Source organism: Arachis stenosperma, chromosome 10 (assembly GCF_014773155.1).
Source record: "Arachis stenosperma cultivar V10309 chromosome 10, arast.V10309.gnm1.PFL2, whole genome shotgun sequence".
In the NCBI taxonomy this organism is placed as follows: domain Eukaryota; kingdom Viridiplantae; phylum Streptophyta; class Magnoliopsida; order Fabales; family Fabaceae; genus Arachis; species Arachis stenosperma.
In genome coordinates, this window is record NC_080386.1 from 87,155,201 (window position 1) to 87,181,723 (window position 26,523).

General features: G+C 36.9%; 1 long non-coding RNA gene and 1 other non-coding gene across 11 annotated transcripts; one reads left to right on the forward strand and one right to left on the reverse strand.

Annotated features, from left to right (window-relative positions):
- The first annotated feature begins 14,873 nt into the window (after window positions 1–14,873).
- On the forward strand, window positions 14,874–14,977 carry LOC130959227 (small nucleolar RNA R71). The gene has a single exon (XR_009078320.1). It is a non-coding gene; the product is annotated as a small nucleolar RNA R71 (small nucleolar RNA).
- Window positions 14,978–23,158: 8,181 nt separating this feature from the next.
- Window positions 23,159–26,294, reverse strand: LOC130954904 (uncharacterized). Of its 10 annotated transcripts, none has more exons than XR_009076485.1 (8): window positions 25,975–26,294; window positions 25,534–25,584; window positions 25,382–25,429; window positions 24,696–24,917; window positions 24,529–24,590; window positions 23,885–24,133; window positions 23,673–23,744; window positions 23,159–23,434 (listed from the first exon to the last, which is right to left on the reverse strand). It is a non-coding gene; the product is annotated as an uncharacterized LOC130954904 (long non-coding RNA). The 10 variants fall into 10 exon arrangements; XR_009076486.1 differs by having other exon boundaries at window positions 25,326–25,429; XR_009076482.1 differs by having other exon boundaries at window positions 25,525–25,584.
- Between the last annotated feature and the right edge of the window lie 229 nt (window positions 26,295–26,523).

Sequence of the window (26,523 nt, forward strand, 5' to 3'; positions counted from 1 at the left end):
TGGCAAGCTATATGTTGGGCATCACCGTTGTCAGTGGCTACAGTCCCGTCCTCTCAGTGAAAATGTTCAACGCGCTCTGTCACAGCACCGCTAATCATCTGTCGGTTCTCAATCGGATTGGAATAGAATCCATTGATTCTTTTGCGTCTGTCACTAACGCCCAGCCTTCAGGAATTTGAAGCTCGTCACAGTCATTCAATCATTGAATCCTACTCAGAATACCACAGACAAGGTTTAGACCTTCCGGATTCTCTTGAATGCCGCCATCAATTCTACCTTATACCACGAAGATTCTGATTAAGGAATCCAAGAGATATCCACTCAATCTAAGGTAGAACGGAGGTGGTTGTCAGGCACACGTTCATAGGTGAGAATGATGATGAGTGTCACGGATCATCACATTCATCAAGTTGAGGAACAAGTGATATCTTAGAATAAGAACAAGCTGAATTGAATAGAAGAACAATAGTAATTGCATTAATACTCAAGGTACAGCAGAGCTCCACACCTTAATCTATGGTGTGTAGAAACTCCACCGTTGAAAATACATAAGAACAAGTTTCAGGCATGGCCGTGAGGCCAGCCCCCAAAACGTGATCTAAGATAGCATAAAACTCTCCAAGATAGCTACCAAGATGAGAATACAATAGCAAAAGGTCCTAATTATAGAGAACTAGTAGCCTAGGGTTTACAGAAATGAGTAAATGACATAAAAATCCACTTCCGGGCCCACTTGGTGTGTGCTTGGGCTGAGCATTGAAGCTTTCATGTGTAGAGACTTTTCTTGGAGTTAAACGCCAGCTTTTGTGCCAGTTTGGGCGTTTAACTCCCATTCTTGTGCCAGTTCCGGGGTTAAACGCCAGAATTCTTGAGCTGACTTGGAACGCCTGTTTGTTCCATCAAATCTCGGGCAAAGTATAGACTATTATACATTGCTGGAAAGCACAGGATGTCTACTTTCCAACGTAATTGAGAGCGGGCCAATTGGGCTTCGGTAGCTCCAGAAAGTCCACTTCGAGTGCAGGGAGGTCAGAATCCAACAGCATCTGCAGTCCTTTTCAGCCTCTGAATCAGATTTTTGCTCAGGTCCCTCAATTTCAGCCAGAAAATACCTGAAATCACAGAAAAACACACAAACTCATAGTAAAGTCCAGAAAAGTGAATTTTAACTAAAAACTAATAAAAATATAATAAAAACTAACGAAAACATACTAAAAACATACTAAAAACATTGCCAAAAAGCGTATAAATTATCCGCTCATCACAACACCAAACTTAAATTGTTGCTTGTCCTCAAGCAACTGAAAATCAAATAAGATAAAAAGAAGAGAATATGCAATGAATTGCAAAAACATCTATGAAGATCAGTATTAATTAGATAAGCAGGGGTTTTAGCTTTTTGCCTCTGAATAGTTTTGGCATCTCACTCTATCCTTTGAAATTCAGAATGATTGGCTTCTATAGGAACTCAGAATCCAGATAGTGTTATTGATTCTCCTAATTAAGTATGATGATTCTTGAACACAGCTACTTTATGAGTCTTGGCCGTGGCCCAAAGCACTCTGTCTTCTAGTATTACCACCGGATAATACATGCCACAGATACATAACTGGGTGAACCTTTTCAGATTGTGACTCAGCTTTGCTAGAGTCCCCAATTAGAGGTGTCCAGGGTTCTTAAGCACACTCTTTTTGCCTTGGATCACGACTTTATTATTATTATTATTTGCTGCACGAAATTGTGATCCATTCTTTTTACAACTCAAAAAGTCCCCGGTAATGGCTCCAAAAACTTGGTACTCAATACCATGGTCTAAACATAATATCACAACTTCGCACAACTAACCAGCAAGTGCACTGGGTCGTCCAAGTAATAAACCTTACGCGAGTAAGGGTCAATCCCACGAAGATTGTTGGTATGAAGCAAGCTATGGTCACCTTGTAAATCTCAGTCAGGCAGATTCGAATGGTTATGGATGATATATGAATAATACATAAAGATAAAGATAGAGATACTTATGTATTTCATTGGTGAGAATTTCAGATAAGCGTATGAAGATGCTTTGTCCCTTCCGTCTCTCTGCTTTCCTACTGTCTTCATCCAATCCTTCTTACTCCTTTCCATGGCAAGCTGTATGTTGGGCATCACCGTTGTCAGTGGCTACAGTCCTGTCCTCTCAGTGAAAATGTTCAACGCACCCTGTCACGGCACGGCTAATCATCTGTCGGTTCTCAATCAGGTTGGAATAGAATCCATTGATTCTTTTGCGTCTGTCACTAACGCCCAGCCTTCAGGAGTTTGAAGCTTGTCACAGTCATTCAATCATTGAATCCTACTCAGAATACCACAGACAAGGTTTAGACCTTCCGGATTCTCTTGAATGCCGCCATCAATTCTAGCTTATACCACGAAGATTCCGATTAAGGGATCCAAGAGATATCCACTCAGTCTAAGGTAGAACGGAGGTGGTTGTCAGGCACACGTTCATAGGTGAGAATGATGATGAGTGTCACGGATCATCACATTCATCAAGTTGAGGAACAAGTGATATCTTAGAACAAGAACAAGCTGAATTGAATGGAAGAACAATAGTAATTGCATTAATACTCGAGGTACAGCAGAGCTCCACACCTTAATCTATGGTGTGTAGAAACTCCACCGTTGAAAATACATAAGAACAAGGTCTAGGCATGGCCGTGAGGCCAGCCCCCAAAACGTGATCAAAAGATATAAAAATCTAAAGATGAGAATACAATAGCAAATGGTCCTAATTATAGAGAACTAGTAGCCTAGGGTTTACAGAAATGAGTAAATGACATAAAAATCCACTTCCGGGCCCACTTGGTGTGTGCTTGGGCTGAGCATTGAAGCTTTCATGTGTAGAGACTTTTCTTGGAGTTAAACGCCAGCTTTTGTGCCAGTTTGGGCGTTTAACTCCCATTCTTGTGCCAGTTCCGGCGTTTAACACCGGGCAGTTTTGAGCTGATTTGGAACGCCGGTTTGGGCCATCAAATCTCAAACAAAGTATGAACTATTATACATTGCTGGAAAGCCCAGGATGTCTACTTTCCAACGCCGTCAAGAGCGCGCCAATTGGGCTTCTGTAGCTGCAGAAAATCCACTTTGAGTGCAGGGAGGTCAGAATCCAACAGCATCTGCAGTCCTTTTCAGTCTCTGAATCAGATTTTTGCTCAGGTCCCTCAATTTCAGTCAGAAAATACCTGAAATCACAGAAAAATACACAAACTCATAGTAAAGTCCAGAAAAGTAAATTTTAACTAAAAACTAATAAAAATATACTAAAAACTAACTAAAACATACTAAAAACATACTAAAAACAATGCCAAAAAGCGTATAAATTATCCGCTCATCACAACACCAAACTTAAATTGTTGCTTGTCCCCAAGCAACTGAAAATCAAATAAGATAAAGAGAAGAGAATATGCAATGAATTCCAAAAACATCTATGAAGATCAGTATTAATTAGATGAGCGGGGCTTTTAGCTCTTTGCCTCTGAACAGTTTTGGCATCTCACTTTATCCTTTGAAATTCAGAATGATTGGCTTCTATAGGAACTCAGAATCCAGATAGTGTCATTGATTCTCCTAGTTAAGTATGATGATTCTTGAACACAGATACTTTATGAGTCTTGGCCGTGGCCCAAAGCACTTTGTCTTCCAGTATTACCACCGGATACATACATGCCGCAGACACATAATTATGTGAACCTTTTCAGATTGTGACTCAGCTTTGCTAGAGTCCCCAATTAGAGGTGTCCAGGGTTCTTAAGCAAACTCTTTTTGCCTTGGATCACAACTTTATTATTTTTTTTCTTTTTTTTCTTTTTCTTTTTTTTTTCGTTTTTCTCTCTTTTTTCTTTTTTTTTGTATTCACTGCTTTTTCTTGCTTCAAGAATCGTTTTTATGATTTTTCAGATCCTCAGTAACATGTCTCCTTTTTCATCATTCTTTCAAGAGCCAATCATTCATGAACAACAAATTCAAAAGACATATGCATTGTTTAAGCATACATTCAGAAAACAAAAGTATTGCCACCACATCAAAATAATTAATCTGTTATAAAATTCAAAATTCATGCAATTCTTCTCTTTTCTAATTAAGAACATTTTTCATTTAAGAAAGGTGATGGATTCATAGTACATTCATAACTTTAAGGCATAGACACTAAGACACTAATGATCATGAGACACAAACATAGATAAACATAAGCATAATTTTCGAAAAACAGGAAAATAAAGAACGGGTCCACCTTAGTGATGGCGGCTTGTTCTTCCTCTTGAAGATCTTATGGAGTGCTTGAGCTCCTCAATGTCTCTTCCTTATCTTTGTTGCTCCTCTCTCATGATTCTTTGATCTTCTATAATTTCATGGAGGAGAATGGAATGTTCTTGGTGCTCCACCCTTAGTTGTCCCATGTTGGAAATCAATTCTCCTAGGGAGGTGTTAATTTGCTCCCAATAATTTTGTGGAGGAAAGTGCATCCCTTGAGGTATCTCAGGGATTTCATGATGAGTGGGATCTCTTATTTGCTCCATCCTTTTCTTAGTGATGGGCTTGTCCTCATCAATGGGGATGTCTCCCTCTATGTCAACTCCAACTGAATAACAGAGGTGACAAATGAGATGAGGAAAGGCTAACCTTGCCAAGGTAGAGGACTTGTCCGCCACCTTATAAAGTTCTTGGGCTATAACCTCATGAACTTCTACTTCTTCTCCAATCATGATACTATGGATCATGATGGCCCGGTCTATAGTAACTTCGGACCGGTTGCTAGTGGGAATGATTGAGCGTTGGATAAACTCCAACCATCCCCTAGCCACGGGCTTGAAGTCATGCCTTCTCAGTTGAACTGGCTTCCCTCTTGAATCTCTCTTCCATTGGGTGCCCTCTGGTGCACGAATTTGCAATCCGTACAACTAACCAGCAAGTGCACTGGGTCGTCCAAGTAATACATTACGTGAGTAAGGGTCGATCCCACGGAGATTATTGGTTTGAAGAAAGCTATGTTTATTTTATTAATCTTAATCAGGATACCAATAGAGTTCTTTAGCCTCGTATAAAGTAAAAAGGGCATAAAATAAATAGTTGTTACTTGTTGTGCAGTAATGGGGAATATGTTGGAGTTTTGGAGATGCTTTGTCCTTTGAACTTCAACTCTTCCTTGAAATCCTTCAACACACGCAAGGCTCCTTCCATGGCAAGCTCTATGTAGGGTCACCGTTGTCAATGGCTACTTCCCATCCTCTCAGTGAAAATGTTCCTATGCTCTGTCACAGCACGGCTAATCATCTGTCGGTTCTCAATCAGGTTGGAATAATCCATTGATTCTTTGCGTCTGACACTAACGCCCAGCCTTCAGGAGTTTGAAGCTCGTCACAGTCATTCAATCCCAGAATCCTACTCGGAATACCACAGACAAGGTTTAGACTTTCCGGATTCATGAATGCCGCCATCAATCCGATATACCACGAAGATTCTAATTAAGGAATCTAAGAGATACTCATTCAATCTGATGTAGAACGGAGGTGGTTGTCAGGCACAGGTTCATGGATTGAGGAAGGTGATGAGGTCACGGATCATCACCTTCTCCATAATTAAGCGCGAATGAACATCTTAGATAAGAACAAGCATGTTGAATGGAAAACAAGTAATTGTATTAATTCATCGAGACGCTGCAGAGCTCCTCACCCCCAACAATGGAGTTTAGAGACTCATGCCGTCAAAAAGTATGTAATTCAGATCTGAAAATGTCATGAGGTACAAAATAATTCTCTAAAAGTTGTTTAAATAGTAACTAGTAACCTAGGTTTGCAGAATATGAGTAAACTAAGATAATTGGTGCAGAAATCCACTTCTGGGGCCCACTGGTGTGCTGGGGCTGAGGCTAAAGCTATCCGCGAAATGAGGCTTTTCTTCGAGTTGAACTCCAAGTTATAACGTGTTTTGGGCGTTCAACTCCAGATCATGACGTGTTTCTGGCGTTTAACTCCAGACAGCAGCATGTACTTGGCGTTCAACGCCAAGTTACGTCGTCTATCTTCGCGCAAAGTATGGACTATTATATATTGCTGGAAAGCCCTAGATGTCTACTTTCCAACTCCGTTGAGAGCGCGCCAATTAGACTCCTGTAGCTTCAGAAAATTCATTTTGAGTGCAGGGAGGTCAGGATCCAACAGCATCAGCAGTCCTTTTTCAGCCTAAGTCAGATTTTTGCTCAGCTTCCTCAATTTCAGCCAGAAAATACCTGAAATCACAGAAAAATACACACACTCATAGTAAAGTCCAGAAATATGATTTTTGCCTAAAAACTAATAATATTTAACTAAAAACCAATTAAAACATGCTAAAATCTACATGAAATTACCCCCAAAAAGCGTATAAAATATCCGCTCATCACCCTCTTCACAGATGTTTATGAGGACTTGGTCCAACCTTTGATCAAAGTTGACCCTTCTAGTGTAAGGGTGTTCATCTCCTTGCATCATGGGCAAGTTGAATGCCAACCTTACATTTTTCGGACTAAAATCTAAGTATTTCCCCTGAACCATTGTAAGCCAATTCTTTGGGTCCGGGTTCACACTTTGATCATGGTTCTTGGTGATCCATGCATTGGCATAGAACTCTTGAACTATTAAAATTCTGACTTGTTGAATGGGGTTGGTAAGCACTTCCCAACCTCTTCTTCGAATCTCATGTCGGATCTCCGGATATTCACTCTTTTTGAGTTTGAAAGGGACCTCGGGGATCACCTTCTTCAAGGCCACAACTTCATAGAAGTGATCTTGATGCACCCTTGAGATGAATCTCTCCATCTCCATGACTCGGTGTGTGAAAATGAAGGAGTGAAGATGGGTTTTATATAGGGGTGGAGAGAGGGTAGGGTTCGGTTATGGGAGGGTGGGTTTGGGAGGGAAAGTGGTTTGAATTTGAATGGTGAGGTAGGTGGGGTTTTATGAAGGATGGATGTGAGTGGTGAAGAGAAAGATGGGATTTGATAGGTGAGGGGTTTTGGGGGAAGAGGTGTTGAGGTGATTGGTGAATGGGTGAAGAAGAAGAGAGAGGGTGGTAGGGTAGGTGGGGATCTTGTGGGGTCCACAGATCCTGAGGTGTCAAGGAAAAGTCATCCCTGCACCAAGTGGCGAGCAAAAATGCTCTCTATGCCAATTCTGGCGTTAAACGCCGGGCTGGTGCCCATTTCTGGCATTTAACGCCAACTTCTTGCCCTTTCCTGGCGTTTAACGCCAGTCTTGTGCCCCTTTCTGGCGTTAAACGCCCAGAATGGTGCCAGACTGGGCGTTAAACGCCCAATTGCTGCCCTTGCTGGCGTTTAAACGCCAGCAAGGTCTTCCTCCAGGGTGTGCTATTTTTCTTTCTGTTTTTCATTCTGTTTTTGCTTTTTTAATTGATTTTGTGACTTCTCATGATCATCAACCTACAGAAAACATGAAATAACAAAGGAAAATAGATTAAATATAACATTGGGTTTCCTCCCAACAAGCGCTTCTTTAATGTTAGTAGCTTGACAGTGGGCTCTCATGGAGCCTCACAGATACTCAGAGCAATATTGGAACCTCCCAACACCAAACTTAGAGTTTGAATGTGGGGGTTCAACACCAAACTTAGAATTTGGTTGTGGCCTCCCAATACCAAACTTAGAGTTTGACTGTGGGAGCTCTGTTTGAGTCTGTTTTGAGAGAAGCTCTTCATGCTTCCTTTCTATGGTGACAGAGGGATATCCTTGAGCCTTAAACACAAAGGATTCTTCATTCACTTGAATGATCAATTCTGCTCTGTCCACATCAATCACAGCCTTTGCTGTGGCTAGGAAGGGTCTGCCAAGGATGATGGATTCATCCATGCACTTCCCAGTCTCTAGGACTATGAAATCAGCAGGGATGTAATGGTCTTCAATCTTTACCAAAACATCCTCTACAAGTTCATAAGCTTGTTTTCTTGAAATGTCTGCCATCTCTAGTGAGATTCTTGCAGCTTGTACCTCAAAGATTCCTAGCTTCTCCATTATAGAGAGAGGCATGAGGTTTACACTTGACCCTAAGTCACACAGAGCCTTCTTAAAGGTTATGGTGCCTATTGTACAATGTATTGAAAACTTCCCAGGATCTTGTCTCTTTTGAGGTAATCTCTGCCTAGACAAGTCATCCAGTTCTTTAGTGAGCAAAGGAGGTTCGTTCTCCCAAGTCTCATTACCAAATAACTTGTCATTTAGCTTCATGATTGCTCCAAGGTATTTAGCAACTTGCTCTTCAGTGACATACTCATCCTCTTCAGAGGAAGAATACTCATCAGAGCTCATGAATGGCAGAAGTAAATCCATTGGAATCTCTATGGTCTCAGTGTGAGCCTCCGATTCCCATGGTTCCTCATTAGGGAACTCATTGGAGGCCAGTGGACGTCCATTGAGGTCTTCCTCAGTGGCGCTCACTGCCTCTTCATCCTCTCCAAGTTCGGCCATGTGGATCATGTTAATGGCCTTACACTCTCCTTTTGGATTCTCTTCTGTATTGCTTGGAAGAGTACTAGGAGGGAGTTCAGTAATTTTCTTGCTCAGCTGACCCACTTGTGCCTCCAAATTCCTAATGGAGGACCTTGTTTCAGTCATGAAACTTTGAGTGGTTTTGATTAAATCAGAGACCATGGTTGCTAAGTCAGAGTGGCTCTGCTTAGAATTCTCTGTCTGTTGCTAAGAAGATGATGGAAAAGGCTTGCCATTGCTAAACCTGTTTCTTCCACCTTTATTATTGTTGAAACCTTGTTGAGGTCTCTGTTGATCCTTCCATGAGAGATTTGGATGATTTCTCCATGAAGAATTATAGGTGTTTCCATAGGGTTCTCCGATGTAATTCACCTCTTCCATTGAAGGGTTCTCAGGATCATAAGCTTCTTCTTCAGATGAAGCATCCTTAGTACTGCCTGGTGCATTTTGCATTCTAGACAGACTTTGAGAGATCAAATTGACTTGCTGAGTCAATATTTTGTTCTGAGCCAACATGGCATTCAGAGTATCAATCTCAAGAACTCCTTTCTTCTGATTCGTCCTATTGTTCACAGGATTCTTTTCAGAAGTGTACATGAATTGGTTATTTGCAACCATTTCAATGAGCTCTTGAGCTTCTACAGGCATCTTCTTCAGATGAAGAGATCCTCCAGTAGAGCTATCCAATGACATCTTGGACAGTTCAGAGAGACCATCATAGAAAATACCTATGATGCTCCATTCAGAAAGCATGTCAGAGGGACACTTTCTGATCAATTGTTTGTATCTTTCCCAAGCTTCATAGAGGGATTCTCCTTCCTTCTGTCTGAAGGTTTGGACTTCCACTCTAAGCTTACTCAATTTTTAAGGTGGAAAGAACTTTGCCAAGAAGGCATTGACTAGCTTTTCCCAAGAGTTCAGGCTTTCTTTAGGTTGTGAGTCCAACCATATCCTAGCTCTGTCTCTTATAGCAAAAGGGAATAACATAAGTCTGTAGACTTTAGGGTCAACCCCATTGGTCTTGACAGTGTCACAGATTTGCAAGAACTCAGCTAAAAATTGATAAGGATCTTCCAATGGAAGTCCATGGAGCTTGCAATTCTGTTGCATTAGAGAAACTAATTGAGGCTTAAGCTCAAAGTTGTTTGTTCCAATGGCAGGGATAGAGATGCTTCTCCCATAGAAGTCGGGAGTAGGTGCAGTAAAGTCACCCATCACCTTCCTTGCATTGTTGGCATTGTTGTTGTTTTCGGCTGCCATGGGTTCTTCTTCTTTGAAGATTTCTGTTAGGTCCTCTGCAGAGAGTTGTGCCTTAGCTTCTCTTATCTTTCGCTTCAAGGTCCTTTCAGGTTCAGGGTCAGCCTCAACAAAAATGCTTTTGTCTTTGCTCCTGCTCATATGAAAGAGAAGAAAACAAGAAAATATGGAATCCTCTACGTCACAGTATAGAGATTCCTTGAGGTGTCAGAGGAAAAGAAAAATAGAAGGAAGAAGTAGAAGAATTCGAACTTATCAAGAGAGATGGAGTTCGAATTGTTCATTGAGGAATAGTGTTAGTCCATAAATAGAAGGATGTGAGAAGAGGGGAAGTAATTTTCGAAAATTAAGTAAAAGATTTTAAAAACATTTTGAAAAATACTAATTGATTTTCGAAAACTAAGAGTGGAAAAGAAATCAAGTGATTTTTGAAAAAGATTTTGAAATTAGAAATCAAAAAGATATGATTGAAAACTATTTTGAAAAAGATATGATTAAGAATATATGATTGAAAAGTTATGGTTTTAAAAAGATGTGATTGAGAAGATATGATTTGAAAAACAATTAAAAAAAGATTTGATTTTAAAAATTAATGACTTGCCTAACAAGAAAAGATATGATTCAAACATTAAACCTTTCTCAACAGAAAAGGCAACATACTTGAAATGTTGAGTCAAATCATTAATTGATAGCAAGTATTTTTGAAAAAGGAAAGAAATTGATTTTGAAAACATATGATTGAAAAGATATGATTTGAAAAAGATTTGATTTTGAAAAATTTTGAAAACTTGAAAAAAATTTGAATTAAAAACAGAATCTTCCCTCTTGTGCCATCCTGGCATTAAACGCCCAGAATGTGCACCATTCTGGCGTTTAACGCCCAAAGCACTACCTTTTTGGGCGTTAAACGCCCAACCAGACACCCTGGCTGGCGTTTAAACGCCAGTTTGCCTTCCTCACTGGGCGTTTTGAACGCCCAGCTTTTTCTGTGTAATTCCTCTGCTGTATGTTCTGAATCTTCAATTCTTTGCATTATTGACTTGAAAAGACACAAATTAAAAATATTTTTTTGGATTTTTAATAATGAAGAATAATCAAAATGCAATCAAATAACAATGCATGCAAGACACCAAACTTAGCAGTTTGTATACTACTGATACTAACAAAATGAGAATGCATATGAGAAACAACAAAACACTCAAGTCAAGAGAATTTTAAAGATCAGAGCAATGAAATCATCAAGGACAACTTGAAGATTAATGAAGACACATGAATGAATGCAAGAAGAACAGAAACATGCAATTGACACCAAACTTAACATGAGACACTAGACTCAACAAGAAACATACAATATTTTTGGTTTTTATGATTTTGTAATTGTTTTGGATTTTTCAAAAATTAAGTGGAAAAGAAAATAAAGATATCAAAATTCTTAATGAGAATTCCAGGAATCATGCAATGTTAGTCTAAAGCTTCAGTCTAAGGAAATTAGACATGGCTAGCCAAGCTTCAGCAGGACATTGCATTCAAGAGCTAAATTGATGAGAATCAATCAGCTTTGGTGATGATAAGAACATCACCTTGAAACACTTGAATTCATTCTTAAGAACTCTGAAGAAAAATACCTAATCTAAGCAACAAGATGAACCGTCAGTTGTCCAAACTCGAACAATCCCCGGCAACGGCGCCAAAAACTTGGTGCACGAAATTGTGATCCATTCTTTTCACAACTGAAAAAGTCCCCGGTAATGGCTCCAAAAACTTGGTGCTCAATACCATGGTCTAAACATAATATCACAACTTCGCACAACTAACCAGCAAGTGCACTGGGTCGTCCAAGTAATAAACCTTACGCGAGTAAGGGTCGATCCCACGGAGATTGTTGGTATGAAGCAAGCTATGGTCACCTTGTAAATCTCAGTCAGGCAGATTCAAATGGTTATGGATGATATATGAATAAAACATAAAGATAAAGATAGAGATACTTATGTATTTCATTGGTGAAAATTTCAGATAAGCGTATGAAGATGCTTTGTCCCTTCCGTCTCTCTGCTTTCCTACTGTCTTCATCCAATCCTTCTTACTCCTTTCCATGGCAAGCTGTATGTTGGGCATCACCGTTGTCAGTGGCTACAGTCCCGTCCTCTCAGTGAAAATGTTCAATACACCCTGTCACGGCACGGCTAATCATCTGTCGGTTCCCAATCAAGTTGGAATAGAATCCATTAATTCTTTTGCGTCTGCCACTAACGCCCAGCCTTCAGGAGTTTGAAGCTCGTCACAGTCATTCAATCATTGAATCCTACTCAGAATACCACAGACAAGGTTTAGACCTTCCGGATTCTCTTGAATGCCGCCATCAATTCTAGCTTATACCACGAAGATTCCGATTAAGGGATCCAAGAGATATCCACTCAAACTAAGGTAGAACGGAGGTGGTTGTCAGGCACACGTTCATAAGTGAGAATGATGATGAGTGTCATGGATCATCATATTCATCAAGTTGAGGAACAAGTGATATCTTAGAACAAGAACAAGCTGAATTGAATGGAAGAATAATAGTAATTGCATTAATACTCGAGGTACAGCAGAGCTCCACACCTTAATCTATGGTGTGTAGAAACTCCACCGTTGAAAATACATAAGAACAAGGTCTAGGCATGGCCGTGAGGCCAGCCCCCAAAACGTGATCAAAAGATATAAAAATCTAAAGATGAGAATACAATAGCAAAAGGTCCTAATTATAGAGAACTGGTAGCCTAGGGTTTACAGAAATGAGTAAATGACATAAAAATCCACTTCCGGGCCCACTTGGTGTGTGCTTGGGCTGAGCATTGAAGCTTTCATGTGTAGAGACTTTTCTTGGAGTTAAACGCCAGCTTTTGTGCCAGATTGGGCGTTTAACTCCCATTCTTGTGCCAGTTCCGGCGTTTAACGCCGGGCAGTTTTGAGCTGATTTGGAACGCCGGTTTGGGCCATCAAATCTCAGGCAAAGTATGGAGTATTATCCATTCCTGGAAAGCCCAGGATGTCTACTTTCCAACGCCGTTGAGAGCGCGTCCATTGGGCTTCTGTAGCTCCAGAAAGTTTACTTCGAGTGCAGGGAGGTCAGAATTCAACAGCATCTGCAGTCCTTTTCAGTCTCTGAATCAGATTTTTGCTCAGGTCCCTCAATTTCAGTCAGAAAATACCTGAAATCATAGAAAAACACACAAACTCATAGTAAAGTCCAGAAAAGTGAATTTTAACTAAAAACTAATAAAAATATACTAAAAACTAACTAAAATATACTAAAAACATACTAAAAACAATGTCAAAAATCGTAAAAATTATCCGCTCATCAGCCTACCAACAAGCGCCTCTTTAATGTCAGTAGCTTGACAAAGGGCTCGCATGGAACCTCACAGATACTCAGAGCAATGTTGGAACCTCCCAACACCAAACTTAGAGTTTGAATGTGGGGGTTCAACACCAAACTTAGAAGTTGGTTGTGGCCTCCCAACACCAAACTTAGAGTTTGACTGTGGGGGCTCTGTTTGACTCTGTTTTGAGAGAAGCTCTTCATGCTTCCTTTCCATGGTTACAGAGGGATATCCTTGAGCCTTAAAAACAAAGGATTCTTCATTCACTTGAATGATCAATTCCCCTCTGTCCACATCAATCACAGGCTTTGCTGTGGCAAGGAAGGGTCTGCCAAGGATGATGGATTCATCCATGCACTTCCCAGTCTCTAGGACTATGAAATTAGCAAGGATGTAATGGTCTTCAACCTTTACCAGAACATCCTCTACAAGTCCATAAGCTTGTTTTCTTGAATTATCTGCCATCTCTAGTGAGAATCTTGTAGCTTGCACCTCAAAGATCCTTAGCTTCTTCATTACAGAGAGAGGCATAAGGTTTATGCTTGACCCTAGGCCACACAGAGCCTTCTTAAAGGTCATGGTGCCTATGGTACAAGGTATTGAGAACTTCCCAGGGTCCTGTCTCTTTTGAGGTAATTTCTGCCTAGATAAGTCATCCAGTTCTTTGGTGAGCAAAGGGGGTTCATCCTCCCAAGTCTCATTACCAAATAACTTGTCATTTAGCTTCATGATTGCTCCAAGGTATTTAGCAACTTGCTCTTCAATGACATCTTAATCCTCTTCAGAGGAATAATACTCATCCGAGCTCATGAATGGCAGAAGTAAATTCAATGGAATCTCTATGGTCTCATTATGAGCCTCAGATTCTCATGGTTCCTCATTAGGGAACTCATTGGAGGCCAGTGGACGTCCATTGAGGTCTTCCTCAGTGGCGATCACTGCCTCTTCCTCCTCTCCAAGTTCGGCCATGTAGGTCATGTTAATGGCCTTGCATTCTCCTTTTGGATTCTCTTCTGTATTGCTTGGAAGAGTACTAGGAGGGAGTTCAATAATTTTCTTACTCAGCTATCCCACTTGTCCTCCAAATTCCTATTGGAGGACCTTGTTTCAGTCATGAAACTTTGAGTGGTTTTGATTAGATCAGAGACCATGGTTGCTAAGTCAGTATGGCTCTGCTTAGAATTCTCTGTCTGTTGCTGAAAAGATGATGGAAAAGGCTTGCCATTGCTAAACCTGTTTCTTCCACCATTATTGTTGTTGAAACCTTGTTGAGGTCTCAGTTGATCCTTCCATGAGAGATTTGGATGATTTTTCCATGAAGGATTATCGGTGTTTCCATAGGGTTCTCCCATGTAATTCACCTCTTCCATTGAAGGGTTCTCAGGATCATAAGCTTCTTCTTCAGATGAAGCGTCCTTAGTATTGCCTGGTGCAGCTTGCATTCCAGAAAGACTTTGAGAAATCATATTGACTTGCTGAGTCAATATTTTATTCTGAGCCAATATGGCGTTCAGAGTATCAATCTCAAGAACTCCTTTCTTCTGATTCGTCCCATTGTTCACAGGATTCCTTTCAGAAGTGTACATGAATTGGTTATTTGCAACCATTTCAATGAGTTCTTGAGCTTCTGTAGGTGTCTTCTTCAGATGAAGAGATCCTCCGTAGAGCTATCCAATGACATCTTGGACAGTTCAGACAGACCATCATAGAAGATACCTATGACGCTCCATTCAGAAAGCAGGTCAGAAGGACACTTTCTGATTAATTGTTTGTATCTTTCCCAAGCTTCATAGAGGGATTCACCTTCCTTCTGTCTGAAGGTTTGGACTTCCACTCTAAGCTTACTCAATTTTTGAGGTGGAAAGAACTTTGCCAAGAAGGCATTGACTAGCTTTTCCAAAGAGTTCAGGCTTTCTTTAGGTTGTGAGTCCAACCAAATCCTAGCTCTGTCTCTTACAGCAAAAGGGAATAGCATAAGTCTGTAGACCTTAGGGTCAACCCCATTAGTCTTGAAAGTGTCACAGATTTGCAAGAATTCAGCTAAAAACTGATGAGGATCTTCCAATGGAAGTCCATGGAACTTGCAATTCTGTTGCATTAGAGAAATTAATTGAGGCTTAAGCTCAAAGTTCTTTGCTCCAATGGCAGGGATAGAGATGCTTCTCCCATAGAAGTCGGGAGTAGGTGCAGTAAAGTCACCCAGCACCTTCCTTGCATTGTTGGCATTGTTGTTGTTTTTGGCTGCCATGTGTTCTTCTTCTTTGAAGATTTCTGTTAGGTCCTCTACAGAGAGTTGTGCCTTAGCTTCTCTCAGTTTTCGCTTCAAAGTCCTTTCAGGTTCAGGGTCAGCCTCAACAAGAATGCTTTTGTCGTTGCTCCTGCTCATATGAAAGAGAAGAAAACAAGAAAATATGAAATCCTCTATGTCACAGTATAGAGATTCCTTGAGGTGTCAGAGGAATAGAAGGAAGAAGTAGAAGAATTCGAACTTATCAAGAAAAATGGAGTTCGAATTGTGCATTGAGGAGGAGTGTTAGTCCATAAATAGAGGGATGTGAGAAGAGAGGAAGAAATTTTCAAAAATTAATTAAAAACATTTTAAAAATATTTTGAAAAAATACTAATTGATTTTCGAAAACTAAGAGTGGAAAAAGAAATCAAGTGATTTTTGAAAAAGATTTTGAAATTAGAAATCAAAAAGATATGATTGAAAACTATTTTGAAAAAGATGTGATTAAGAAGATATGATTGAAAAGTTATGGTTTTAAAAAAAATGTGATTGAAAAGATATGATTGAGAAACAATTTAAAAAGATTTGATTTTTAAAATTAAGACTTGGCTAACAAGAAAAGATATGATTCAAACATTAAGCCTTTCTCAACAGAAAAGGCAACATACTTGAAATGTTGAAACAAATCATTAACTGTTAGCAAGTATTTTTGAAAAAAGGAAAGAAATTGATTTTGAAAATATATGATTGAAAAGATAAGATTTGAAAAAGATTTTATTTTGAAAAATTTTGAAAACTTGAAAAAAATTTGAATTAAAAACAAAATCTTCCTTCTTGTGCCATCCTGGCGTTAAACGCCCAGAATGGATCCATTCTGGCGTTTAACGCCCAAAACTCTACCCTTTTGGGCGTTAAACGCCCAGCCAGGCACCCTGGCTGGCGTTTAAACGCCAGTTTTCCTTCCTCACTGGGCGTTTTGAACGCCCAGCTTTTTCTATGTAATTTCTCTGCTGTATGTTCTGAATCTTCATATCTCTGTTTTATTGACTTAAAAAGACACAAAGAAAAATCTTTTTTTGAATTTTTAATGATGAGGAATAATCAAAATGCAACTAAAATGCATGCAAGACACCAAACTTAGAAGTTTGTATACTACTGACACTAACAAAATGAGAATGCATATGAGAAACAACAAAACACTCAAGACAAGAGTATTTAAAGATCAGAACAAGGAAATCATCAAGAACAACTTGAAGATCAATTAAGACACATGAATGAATTCGAAAAATGCAAGAAGAACAGAAACATGCAATTGACACCAAACTTAAAATGAGACACTAGACTCAACAAGAAACAAAAAATATTTTTGGTTTTTATGATTTTGTAATTTTTTTTGGATTTTTTTTACAAAAATTGAAAGAAAATAAGGATATCAAAATTCTTAATGAGAATTCCAGGAATCATGCAATGTTAGTCTAAAGCTTCAGTCTAAAGAAATTAGACATGGCTAGCCAAGCTTCAGCAGGACATCACATTCAAGAGCTAAATTGATAAGAATCAATCAGCTTTGGTGATGATAAGACATCACCTTGAAACACTAAGCACCAAGATGAGCCGTCAGTTGTCCAAACTCAAACAATCCCCGGCAATGGCGCCAAAAACTTGGTACACGAAATTGTGATCATCAATGGCGCCATCAACATGGTACGCTCAATTGCAATCTCAACTCTTTATCACAACTTCGCACAACTAACCAGCAAGTGCACTGGGTCGTCCAAGTAATAAACCTTACGCGAGTAAGGGGTCGATCCCACGGTGATTGTTGGTATGAAGCAAGCTATGGTCATCTTGTAAATCTCAGTCAGGCAGATTCAAATGGTTATGTATGATTTATGAATAAAGCATAAAATAAAAATAGAGATACTTATGTAATTCATTGGTGAAAATTTCAGATAAGCGTATGGAGATGCTTTGTCCCTTCCGTCTCTCTGCTTTCCTACTGTCTTTATCCAATCCTTCTTACGCCTTTTCATGGCAAGCTGTATATTGGGCATCACCGTTGTCAGTGGCTACAGTCCCGTCCTCTCAGTGAAAATGTTCAACGCGCTCTGTCACAACACGGCTAATCATCTGTCGGTTCTCAATCAGGTTGGAATAGAATCCATTGATTCTTTTGCATCTGTCACTAACGCCCAACCTTCAGGAGTTTGAAGCTCGTCACAGTCATTCAATCATTGAATCCTACTCAGAATACCACAGACAAGGTTTAGACCTTCCGGATTCTCTTGAATGCCGCCATCAATTCTAGCTTATACCACGAAGATTCTGATTAAGGAATCCAAGAGATATCCACTCAATCTAATGTAGAACGGAGGTGGTTGTCAGGCACACGTTCATAGGTGAGAATGATGATGAGTGTCACGGATCATCACATTCATCAAGTTGAGAAACAAGTGATATCTTAGAATAAGAACAAGCTGAATTGAATAGAAGAATAATATTAATTGCATTAATACTCAAGGTACAGCAGAGCTCAACACCTTAATCTATGGTGTGTAGAAACTCTACCGTTGAAAATACATAAGAACAAGGTTCAGGCATGGCCGTGAGGCCAGCCCCCAAAATGTGATCTAAGATAGCATAAAACTCTCCAAGATAGCTACCAAGATGAGAATACAATAGTAAAAGGTCCTATTTGTAGAGAACTAGTAGCTTAGGGTTTACAAAGATGAGTAAATGACATAAAAATCCACTTTCGGGCCCACTTGGTGTGTGCTTGGGCTGAGCATTGAAGCTTTCATGTGTAGAAACTTTTCTTGGAGTTAAACGCCAGCTTTTGTGCCAGTTTAGGCGTTTAACTCCCATTCTTGTGCCAGTTCCGGCGTTAAACGCCAGAATTCTTGAGCTGACTTGGAACCCCTGTTTGGGCCATCAATTGAGAGCACGCCAATTGGGCTTCGATAGCTCCAGAAAATCCACTTCGAGTGCAGGGAGGTCAGAATCCAACAGCATCTGCAGTTCTTTTCAGCCTTTGAATCAGATTTTTGCTCAGGTCCCTCAATTTCAGCCAGAAAATACCTGAAATCACAGAAAAACACACAAACTCATAGTAAAGTCCAGAAAAGTGAATTTTAACTAAAAACTAATAAAAATATAATAAAAACTAACTAAAACATACTAAAAACATACTAAAAACAATGCCAAAAAAACGTATAAATTATCCGCTCATCACACAGCGATGCATGCGCATACCTAACGCGCGCGTGTGATTTAGAGATTTGCACAGCGATACGTGTGCATACCTGACGCGTACGCGTGACACCCGAAGAAGACCATTGATGCGTACGCGTGACTGACGTGTACGTGTGACATGCGCCACGTGCAGAAAACGCAGAAAACACTGGGGGCGATTTCTGGGCCCCATTTTGGCACTCAAGTAAGGCGTAGCTCCCTGCCATGTTAGGCACGGATCCAGTGAAGCCAAGTGGTCCCCACGTTACAAGGCGCGAATTATTTAATTAATTCTGATTTAAATTTAAATTTTAAAATAGGAAAAGATATTATTTTAATTTTAGAAATTAGATTTTAAATTAATTAGGATTAGATATAAAAGATAATATTATTCTATTCAATTTACATTCTGCACTTTACAATTTACCTGAATCCTTATTTTCTCTCTGAACCATGAGCAACTAAACCTCCACTGTTAAGGTTAGGAGCTCTATCTATTGTATGAATTGATACTATTATTTTTCTATTTTAATTCATGTTTTTATTTATATTTCAAGAATTATTTTCGTTCTTTATCTTATGAATTTGGGTGGAACGGAAGTATGACCCTCTTTTTAATTGAATTCTTGTATAACTTGGAAAAGCTCTTTACTTGAATAACAGCTTGAAAACAATTTCTCCTAAATTCTAATTATCTGTATTTAACGGGATACGTGACATATAATCCTCTTATATTTGGAATTAATTGACCAAAGAATTGGCGGTTGATGAGAATTAGAGGAGACTAGAAAGGTCTAAGAAATTAGGGTCTTGTAACATATAGTTTGCCATGAATTAAATATTGCATGATTAAAATAAATTAATAAGAAAAGTCAATTCAGAAAATAGATAACTCTGAAGCCTTAACTGCCTTCTTCATATTGTTTTCACCTCAATTTATTGCTTGCTTTCTAATTCTCTAAATTACTATTTAATGCTTTTGAACACTCAAACACTATTTTCTGTTTGTCTGACTAAGCAATCACTCAATTATTGTTGCTTGATCCATCAATCCTCGTGGGATCGACCCTCACTCACCTGAGGTATTACTTGGTACGACGCGGTGCACTTGCTGGCTAGTTTGTGGTTGTAAATTTCGCACCAACTAGGAGATTAGTAACCGTTGCATTCTCTCCCAACATACTACCTTCCGAATGCGACGTCATCTTCGCCGAGGTTTGTGCAACTATAGGAACATTATCATTTGCAGATGACCCACCATTAGTATTAAAAACTTTGTCTTCCAAATGCACAATTCTTCCACTTCTAAGTTGCATACACTAGATCATTACAAAAATCTTTTGACATACTTGATTTCCAAAACTGTCCCATTGGGCATGTTAATTTGTTATGAAGATTTTTTGCTAATCTAGTTTGGTTTGATATCTAATGATCTGGAAGTGAAACTTACTCATTTTGTCGGTATCAGTTTTTGAAAATGCATCAAAGGTAGTTATCTTTCTTTACATTTCAGATTTTCTTTTGTCATTTTAACCTAGTAAAAAAAGATCTTTGATGCACTTTTGAAAACTGGTACCGACAAGAGGAATAGGTTTTGCTCCCTGATCACTAGATATCGAACCAAACCAGATTTGTGAAAAATCTACATAACAAATTGGCACGCTCGGTGGGACAGTTTTAAAAATGACTGAAAACAAAAGAAGTGACTTTTGAATTAAAGAAAATGATAAACTACCTTTGACAAGATTGAAGGACTTTGAATTCAAATACAAAGTTCAGAAACTCTAAAGAAAATGAAAAGAACAACTTTGCTGAAAATATAAATTTGCAAAAAGAAAAAAATTACAAGAAATTTAAAAAAAAAGTAAAAGACATGGAAGGAATTCTATAGAAAAGAACGCTCTTGGCAGACTTAGAAATTCGCTGGAACGTGAGTATGCGAGAGTATTTTTTAAAAAGTGAATTCCAACCCTTTGTTCCTTCCAATCTTCAACTATTTATAAGACTCCTTAACCAATCAAATCCTAATGTATTTTTCATGTGCGTTAGTTCTTAAATAACCGTTCCCGCACTTTGGATTATGTTAATAACTGCCATCAATTGTCTTCACTTGTTGATTTTCACCCCTTTTTGATAACCTCTCTTCTTTCGATAAGTTTTGTCGATCGAACCGATATCTCTCATCGATAAGTCCCTTTTTATGAGCCCTATGTCCTTCGAAGATACTAGTCAAGCTCTGGCCACAATACCTCAAAGCTTATTTTATTTTTATTAACAATTATGTTTTTTTCTATATTTATATTAGTATTATTTACTTTGTTGTTTGGAGTAATAGGAATCTTTTTTAGCCAAGAAAGAACAAATTTGGATATATTATCCAAGTTGTTAATCCCTTCTATAAACCTGTTGCATCAAAATTTTTTCAAATTCTTTCGATTAGTTTGAATTTTTAACAAATGCAATATTTTCGGTGAGTCTGTCTTTTCTCAACATATTTATAGCGTCTTTTATCTATAAGCCTGTTTATTTGGTTTTAGAAAATTTGAACTTAAAAAATATATTTAAAAAAATGTTCATAAAACAAAAATTTTACAAAAAATAATCAATGCTATATATGATTGGTCATCTAATCGTGGTTATCTAGATGATTTTTATGGAAGTTTTTTCATTATAAATATAAAAAAATTAGCTAAAATAAATCATTATATTGATAGACAAGTAATTGATGCTTTGGAATTGGTATCTTTAAGTTTTTTTTTTGTAGGAGAGTCTATAAAATATATTGAGAGTGGACGAATTTCTTCATATACATATATTATTATCTTTTTTATTCATTCTTTTAGTAATTTACTTTTTTTTTATTTGTTTACTAATCTAACTAATATGAAACTTGGTAAGACAAGGAGATTAAATAACTGAAAAATAAGATTAATAAAGAATATTCTTTAAATGCTACGTTTATGTATTGAATTCTTTTTCTTTTCCTCATAATTCAAAAAGTTTTTTTTATTATTGCCAAAGAAATGAAATAAAACATAGGATAGAGGTATGACAGTTATAATCATCTATGACAATTATCCATTCTATGATTCAAAATTAATAAATTTTTTGAGAAAATCGTAAGTTGAGTAAAATAATTTAAAAAAATTTAAATTATTTTTTTATTTCTAATTTTTAAATATTTCTATTTTTTCGTTCTATTCTAAAATAGAATATTTATTTATTTCTATTTCAAAATATTTAATAATTTAAAAGAAAGAAATAAAAAATATTAATAAAATAATCAAAATTATAATAATAAAAAACAACTTTGTTTTTTAATTAGATTCTTGAATTTTTATAAAATAAAATTAAAAAAATGGGTCTCCTTCTTTATTGTATGTAATTTGTTCGATTTTTTTTATTGAACCAATAGAACTGAGAATTTATGAGATAATAATAATAATAATAATAATAATAATAATAATAATAATAATAATAATAATAATAATAACTGCTAGATTTTAGATAAAAAAATAAGTAGTGCATGGCATAATAACTATGTGTATATACACGCGTAGAAATTATGTTTGACATACAAGAATATAAATTGTTTACTATATAAAATTTGTGGCATGAATAATATCATTCTAAAAAGTATAATTTTAAGAAAAATTCAACTTGACATAAAAAAATAGTCATAAGTTTATATCTTATAATTTAAATATCACCAAACTATAATGAAAAAATAAAATATTAATTTTAAAATATATAAAATATAATGAAATAAGAAAATTAGATAACATATTGTTTTCTTTCTTTAAGAAATAGTTTAGTTCTACGCTTCTACTCTTATTTTTTCTATTTATAAAATATATATTCTTATTTTTATCTCTATTATTTACTTTTTTTTTTTAAATTCGAATGCAAAATTAACTTCTTAAGGTTCATAATGAAATTCATTTCTCTTTAACAAAATATATATAGCGATTGTTTATAATTTAAAATTTAAAAATACACTACAACAAAACAGCATTTTGGCAACGGTTTTTTTTAATGCTTGGCGACAGTTTTAACTGTCACTAAATGATTTTGCGACGGTTAAAAAAAGCGTCACATATTTGAGCGTCGCCAGCTAACATAGTGACGATTTTGGACCACCGTTGGTAAGAAGTGTCGCTAAATTATTTGTAACGGTTTTTGAAGTATGAAACTGTCACTGATTTGCAACACTTGTAAAGGTGTTTTTTATGATGTATTTTCGCGACGTTTTGAAACTGTCGTTAAATTACTAATTCGTGTGATATTTTTTCTTATATTTCATAACTATTTTAAACCATCACTAAGTTACTAGTTCTTATGACAGTTTTTAGGTATATTTAGTTATTATTTAAACTGTCACAATATTTTTAGTGACGGTTTTTTTTATTTAAAGCCGTAACTAAATTACTAGTTTCTATGACAGTTTTTTCCTTTATTTAGTGACTGTTTTAAACTTTCATAATCTCTCCAACATCAATGCTTTCTTTTATTAATTATTGCAAAAATTATTTCTATAATAAATAATAATTTATATGTCTACCAACAAAATAATAAATGGCATTATATTTCAACAAATTTAAACTCAATCGCACAAGTTTTACAAATTAGAAACAATATATTTTAAAAGTTGAATTCTACAAGTTTTACATAGTCGTAATCTATAAAATGTAAATTCAAAAAATTCTAACTTAATCCGAACATATAAAGCTAACAATTGTAGTTGTAACTTAATCCTCAATTTTTCTCTGCAATTTCGTTTCACCTTCAACCTTAATAGTATCCAGCTTCAACAATTGCTTCACAAACAACTCTTGTCCTCTGCAAATGAGATAATGCAATGATTAGAATGCATTTTGAGAATATTGCTAATAACAATTTTATGAGAAATCATGAAATGCAGTAAATAAACATGCTAATAAAGATGAAATTAAACCATGCTAGAATCCATTAGTTAAGAAGAATGATCAACATCAAAGCCCCTGGATCATTACTAACAGTGACAATAACAATAAATATTTAAAATCCTACTATAATCAGCATCTATAAAGAAAAACACCTTTCCAGTAGACATGGATAATTCTCCCAACTGCTTCCATTTAGACTCAATCTGCACTTCCATGGCAATTCTCTGATCAAAGAGGAGAAAAAAGGATAAGTAGTTCTCATAATTTAAAGTGAAACAAGAAAGTAATCAGTAAGTTACATTATAAAACTTTTATAAGTCAAAGGCTATCTCATTTCAGGCACATGAAAAATTTTTTAACTTACCTTTGCAACCTCTAATCTCCCAGGCTGGATGGCTAGATCGAACCTATAGTCAGGGTCAGTAGCTACTTCCATTATTCCATGACAAAATGAAGGCGAAAACTCACTATTCTCAAACAACTGCAGTTGATTTGCTTCATTGGTTTGATACTAAAATCGAGCCTCATCCAAGACATTTTTGCGCCCCAACATTATCCTTGGAAAAGCACTTGTGTATCTCAAACTATGTAGCTTTAAAAGAATGATATGGAGCTAGTAACAAATATCCACATGTAAGAAAAAAAGATCAATTAACATCAAAGTTGCAAAATATGCAAAGCTAACATGATGAAACACACCATCATCAACAAAAGAAAAAGCATGGGCAATTAGTTTTAATAAAACAACAAAAAACACGAAATAACTTGTAAAATTCAACTAGAAAAACAAACGACAACTTTTAAAAATTGACGATTTTATTTCTTTATAGCAGAGTGGTAGTACAAATAAACCACTTTAAGAATGGCCACATTGGTAGTGGATTCACATTGGTAGTGGATTCGCATATTCTTAGCAAGGTTAATTCACCATACATTATTGAGCATGCACATAATTCTGTTGAAAAGAGTTACATAAATTACATGGTCAAGAAACGAAAGCAATCTTACTAGTGGATAAAGACAGGTTATGACCAATAGAACGTGCAATTTGTTCCAATTTTTCTTTCAACCTGTGAAAATTGAAAGATTCTAATTATTAGGCAATAAGCAGCACCTGTGGCTACTTAATTCAATTTGGATAACAATTTTGAATACAAGAGCAACAAGAACGTTACCTCAAACTTTGCATTGCTTACAGCCTTGCAAGGAAGGTTAAATTCTTCCATGATGGCCCGATGTGCACTCATAAGCAATGTAAATGATAAGTAAATACCATACTTGAAATACAAAACCATGACGTGTAAGTAGATACTACATGAGCTTCAGCAGTTTGATTACAAAATCAGTGGTGAAAGAGTGCAGATTCCATAGAAAGAAACCATTTCCTCAATTCCTCCCTAGACATACAGGCAACAATTTAGTAATTTAGTTTACATGGAATTTTTTTGAACAAAAAAGAGGCAGTTAGGATTTTATGTAAGTATAAGGTTTTTATTTCTAATTTTAAACCCACTACTTTGATATGAGTAAATCAACATTCAGGATCAATAATATGAGTTTGAAATACTGGGATGAGTAGTCAACTTCATTCTCCATAGACCAAATTCAAGAGTGTTAATGGTTTGTGCCTCATTTTACCAATTTATCCAATTCTGGCAATTTCCAATTAGTATTGGTCAAATGTTATTTATAGTATGATTCATTATTATTATGGTTAGCATCAAAAAAAAAGTGGAATGCATTTAAGTGGCATGCATGAAACAGCAATAAAAAAAATGCAGAAAAGAGAGATAGAAAACTCCTACATTCTGCAATACATAAGACAGAGAACAAAATGATATATAATATCTTTGTTCAGAACCTGAGACGAATCTTGATGTCTCATATTTGTTTTCCACAGCTCATTTACCTGCACAAAAGAGTTTTACTTTCAAATTAGAATGCTCCAAATACCAAATGACATAATCAAATCAAATAGTAACCAATTAACGATGATTTACCCACTGTTTTTACCAAATTTTCCATTTTTTCCAGTTTCTTTCCCCTTGACAAGCCATCAGAGATCTACAACCAGCAACAAAAGCAAATTGAAACACTTCAAAAGCATGACAATAACGCAGTAACAGAAACTAAATACAATTACACACAAATTTGATGCTAATCCAATACTTTAAAAAGAAAATAAAATAAACAATACAAGATTTAAGATCTTTAGTTGAACACAACACTCAAAGTAACGCAAACCTAGACAACCAGATCTTGCTCTCTTTTCTTTTTCTGTTTGCCTATAGTTTCTTAGGTATGTCAGATTATCCAAACCCTAGGTAACAGAAGAGTAGGCGTTTTGAAACATTAATCGAACATGCACAGATCTTTCGAAATGGAAGAAGAGTAAAAGAGGAAAGATTGACCTCGGAGCGATGGCAAAAGATTCAAAATCTTCTAGCCACTAACCTTCGGTGGAGACACGAACGGCGACCGGTGACCAGTGACACGGTGGCGACACGACAGCAAGCTACTCCAACCTCGAACAGAGAAGCCAGGGAGAACGGGGACAGCGGGAAGGAGGACGCCAAGCTACAAGAGAGGGCCTGGGCTACAAGAGAGGACGCAGAGGCACCGACAGCACAGACGGCGGCAACACTGTCTCAGAATCGTTGCAGGGAGAACCTAGGGTTTTGGTTAGGTGATTTTGAACTTTGCTTGAGTTCAGAGATAGTGATTCATGAACAGGGGGTGTTGGGGGAAGGGGGTGAGTGAGTGAGGGCTGAATGTTGGGGTTTTTTTTTAAAAAAAAAAAAACCAAAACAGTGCCATTTAACAAGCAACGATCCAATTTCATTTTGAAAAATAGAAATGGTTCTCAGAAATAGAAAATAAAAAAAGAAAAAAAGTGAGAAACGAATAAATTGCTATGTTTCTTATTACTAGAACACTTAAATTTTTAGTGACGCTAAAAAAATTATATAAATAAGTGTCACTATTTTATTTAATAACGATTAT